Raw genomic sequence first — 4,999 nt, forward strand, 5'->3', positions numbered from 1 at the left:
AGGAGAGAGAGGAGAGAGAGAGAGGGGAGCTGAGAGTGGAGGAGAGAGAGAGAGAGAGAGAGAGGAGAGAGAGAGAGAAGAGAGAGAGAGAGAGAGGAGAGAGAGAGAGCGATAGCTCATCTTTTCGCCGAATACGCAATTTTCGCACTTAATTCGCCGAAAATCGATGTTTAGGTGCCTCAACAGAATGCAAATACAATTTCTGTAACCATTACCTGTGAAAGGTGACTGCGACTTTAGGCATTTCCGAAAACGGTCAGCAGGAAAAAACGCCGAAATCAATGGCTGTCAAGAAATCGCCGATAATTGCGTCGAATTTACAAATTTCGCGCTGAATTCGCCGGAAATGGATGTGTTAATGCCTCGACAGCGTGCAAGTAAATGGATGACCTCCCCTCCAAAGTTTATTGCGGGGATAGGCCAAGGCTGCTGTCGATGGCAGGAGATGCGTAGGAGCTGCGACTTGGATGGTTCAAAATTAACATGCCACTTTGTTCCCCATGCATGTAAAGCATTGACGGAAGCTTGGAGTGTCAGCTTGGTGTATGGCATCGTCGCGTGTATTGAAGCAGGCATACAGCGTGGTGTCGTCTGCAAATGTTCCCATTTCAGACCCTGGACCCAGGCAGCTATCAGCATCATTTACATATACTAGGAACAGGGACGGTCCAAGGATGCTGCCTTGTGGCACTCCTGCAGAGATCGGATAGCGATCAGAGCTCTTGTCGCCAATGACCACTTCCAGTGAAAGACCTGTTAAGTAGTCTCTAAGCCAGTCCAGGAGGGCGCCCTTCACACCGATGTTCCGCAAATTGTGCAGTACACCTGTGTGGGAGACTTTGTCAAAAGCCCCGGCGGTGTCGACAGAAGGACCTTTGAAGGACCTTTTGTACACTCACTGGAATTACTCGGGCAACCTTCAATGCCTGTGGTTGGTGGCCAGTACTGAAAGACAGAAAGAAGAGGCGTGCTAGGGACCCCGCAAGCTCAGTTGCGCATTCCTTGAGTACCCTAGCTGGGATATTGTCCGGTCCTGTGGCTTTGGAGGAATCCAGTATTGCCAGATGTCGTCGTACTGTGTCAGCCCGGAAATGGATCCTTGTGACTGCTGGAGTTTCACTGTTGTCAGAGGCAGCCGGCAGGCTGTCCACTGATATGTCGGACGCAAGACTGCATTTCTTGGAAAAGAAAGAGCCAAAGCAGTTTGCCTTTGCCAGGTTGGTTGCGCATTCTTGCCCATGTGCATCAATCAGGGTTGGGATATCAGAGGAGCACTTCAGAGGCTCAGAAGATGGAAATCTCCTCCAGCGCCGCCAGGCCTGTTCCTTGAGAACTACTGCATCCAGACACTCTGGGTTCCACCATGGAGGGTCAGAGGGTGTTGTAGTGTATTGCTTGCACCAGATAAATTGGTGCATCCCCACTAGAATTGTCTCTGAGATGACATCCCAGACCTTGTTGCAGTCGGTATGGGAGCAGTGACTGACAGCCAATCTACAGATCGGAAGTAAAAGTGAGCGTGTGTGGGCAGGCATGCGTTTACTGCCATATTGCCGGGTGTGTCGTTACCACCATATTTATCGACTACACGTACTGTCATGATTACGTACGGGCCATGCATGCATGCATGCATGCCTGGGTTGCTACAATGACGTAGTCTACTATAATTATGCATTATATGCTCATAGCTCGTGCAGGATCCCATTCAGATGGTTCACGTCAGACGTCAGACTTCTTTTTTTTGGTTCCGAGAGCTAGAAATTTTAGTTTGTGCGCCGAGCTAGCTAGCTAGTAGACCCGAGAAGATAACACAGGAGAGGACTTGTAGAGTTGTGGAGAAAGGCTGGTCGCTGTGAGACGTGTGGAGTATAAGCAACGTATCTGACCATACCGTAAAAGCCCGTGTATAGGCCCGGGGCGTATAGAATAGCAGCCTCGATTTCCTGGTAGGCTCCGGCGGATTATGCTCGTGAAATCATGGAATTGTGTTTCCTGGATTCTCGCACTATTTTCGCAAAATCGTCATATACAGTCGTCCCTCTCTAATCCGGCACCTTTTGCTACGGCGTTTTCTGCTGGATTAACGAGGGTGCTGGATTAAGAAATCCTGCCCTCTGACCCGGCCCTACCCAATTGCATGCATGTGTCATACGTCAAAACGCAGGGTTTTTCCGTGTCGATCCAAGTATTTGATGCACAACTTTATATTCTCAACTGTTCTCCAGGAATATACACAGTGATAAAGTGATAAAGTAAAACAGAGAACATGTTCACATGTACTCTTGCACACACACGCACACACACACACAGACCTGAAAATTGGCAGGACACTACTCCTTGCTAAAATAAGAAAGTATGGTTGACTGCTTAGCAGTTGTCTCCTGGACAACATTGACCCTCTTGAGAAGGCCACGCAAGCAGTCGACATCATGCAGGTCGAACGACGGATGTCCTTCGAAGCAAACAATTGCATCAGCAAGTGCGCGGGATGCTTGTGCCAGAGTTGGAAGGCTGTTGGAGTGCGCATCCAAGATGTGCCAGAGCTGTTAGCCAGTTAGTTGTAGAACGTCAGTACCGTCGGTCAGTGTCGTGCATCGTCGCTGATTGTTTTGTAACTGGTGGTGTTAGTGGACAGTATAGCGTAACTTGTAGTTCCTTGGTCTTTCTGAGTGTATAAATTGAGTTCGGGTTCGGAAAAGTCCTGAGAACCAACCGAACTGAACTCTCCCGCGCGAGGTCGAGTACAGTTGTCAACTGAATTCGATCGATAACTGAACGCGATTTACGACTGCCGGATTATGAAATCAAACTACGTGCAGTTTGAGCGATTCGTTTCAAAAAGTCACTGCCGGAGGCGGAATTCAAGTGCCGGATTACGATGTAGGAATTGAACGAAAAAAATCGGTTTCATCAGAAAGTGCGCCGGTTGGCAAGGGTTCCGGATTAACAAGTGCCGGATTAGAGAGGGACGACTGTAATGCTTTGGCACGCGGGGATACACATTCACTTTGTTGTACTTATGGAGCCTCAAAGTTTGGAAATTTGTGCGTTTTTCGTACATGTACTTGCAAGTGGCCATAAGTACAACAAGATACATGAGTATCCCCATACCAAGGTGTCCATGCGCGCATGCTAGAGATCAACAAAGAAAAGAGAAAACATTGCATCTTCTATTCACTAGTTGACTTCTTTTGTAAAAAGATTTTTCATTGCTAAATTTTGTTTGAGTTACAAGTACCTTTCAAAATTATCATGTTCAACTGACTGTTTTCGTAATCGTCACACTCGTCCAACCGATGTCAACCTCACCCTGCGAATAATCAGCTCATCTCTCTCGTAGCTCCACCTCTCCTTCCATCATTATCGAACATCAACAATACCTCACTGGATATCAAGTTTTTAATTATTAGAGCACTATCCATAGCCTGCACAGCCACGGCTGCTAAAATACCGAGGTCACGACTTCGTATCATGAATATTGAATAATGTACATGTACGCAGAGTACGTTTGCGGACTACCCGTCACTATCTCGTCCACCTCGGGAACCCTGAAGCGCTTTTCACTGAAAACACTATCTGCATGACCTCCAAACCCTTTACCAAGCAGATCACTAGCACTGGTCAGGTGCATTGCACACAATTCTGTAGCCTACACAGGGGCGTGCTCGGCCCCCCAACTAGGGGGGTGCACGGGAGCCGAGGGGAGCCCCCCCCGGCAATTTTCTGCAATTTGTTTGCAACCTTTCTTGAATTTTAGAGCATATTTGCATACATTACAATTGCAATTACCCAGATTGAAAATTTTGGGGGGTGCACGTGCCCCCCGTGCCCATCGCCGAGCACGCGCCTGCTACATACTAGAACTGTGGTACAATCATGCTGGTTATGCTCCTACCTCCGAAAGGATGCCAAATTATGCTCCAAATTTTCAACCACGCAATTATGCCAATAATTATGCCGGCATAATCCGCCGGTGCCTATTTCCTGGGCGTATACAAAGGCACGGGCGTTATTTTGGAACGGGACATATACTTGGAATATGGATAGCAGTAAGTATTTCATAATTGGGTATCAGTACCGGTACATGTACTGGTGTTTCCGGCATACCTGGGCGTGTACATGGGCATGGGCGCTATTTCGAAACAAAAGTGTTGACTTCCCCTGACTGGGCCTGTACACGGAGGGTGGGCGTATACAGGGGCTTTTACGGTAGCTGCTAGCAATGGCTAGTGCGATGGATGATGATTTCCACTTCAAGGATCCCGAGAACAATGCTAGTTTTGTGGATGTAGTCCAGAAAACCGTGATAAAAGTGAGACGCTGTGGATGGAGACGCTGAAGCAGACGCGGCAGAGCCTGGAAACGGTGCCGAAATAGAGACGAGCGACATGTCCCTTGTGAACATGCTCAGGGGCGTAGGAGGGCTTTTGAAAGGGGTACGACCAAAGGTCGGCGCGGCCAAAGGCAGTGTTAGAGGGGGGTGCGGGGATTGCATGTTCCGGACGGACCACACTTTTCGAAAAGTGGTACGGCCATGGTCGTACCAGTCGTAGCGGGTGCTACGCCCCTGATGCTAATCGCAGTTGTGGGGGATCTAATCCGCGACCATCGCCAGCAACTGGAGGAGGCTGTGGCCGCACTCATGAACTATCGCGTCGACGAGCTGAAAGACACATCGAGAAAATCCGGAATAGGTTCAAAGGAACTAACTTTCGTTGGTACCACCTGATCTGTTTCTTAGCCTTCTGTGCTCTGCTCATATTTCGCAAGTCGGGCGCCGGCGCTGACGTGTTGCAGTTAGCGAGGACTGTGGCTGTATATGTGTACGAGTGGATTGTGACAGAGTGGAAGAAGGGGTTCATCAACCTAGGCGGATGGGTAAGTGATATACTGTCAGCTGTTGCAATTGTTTTGTTTCTAGACTGTGGCGGCGCTGGTGCTGGTGCCATTGAATGTTGTTACGCTGCTTGCGTGCGTGTGTGTGTGTGTGTTTGTGTTT

Source organism: Sycon ciliatum, chromosome 12 (genome assembly GCF_964019385.1).
Source record: "Sycon ciliatum chromosome 12, ocSycCili1.1, whole genome shotgun sequence".
In the NCBI taxonomy this organism is placed as follows: domain Eukaryota; kingdom Metazoa; phylum Porifera; class Calcarea; order Leucosolenida; family Sycettidae; genus Sycon; species Sycon ciliatum.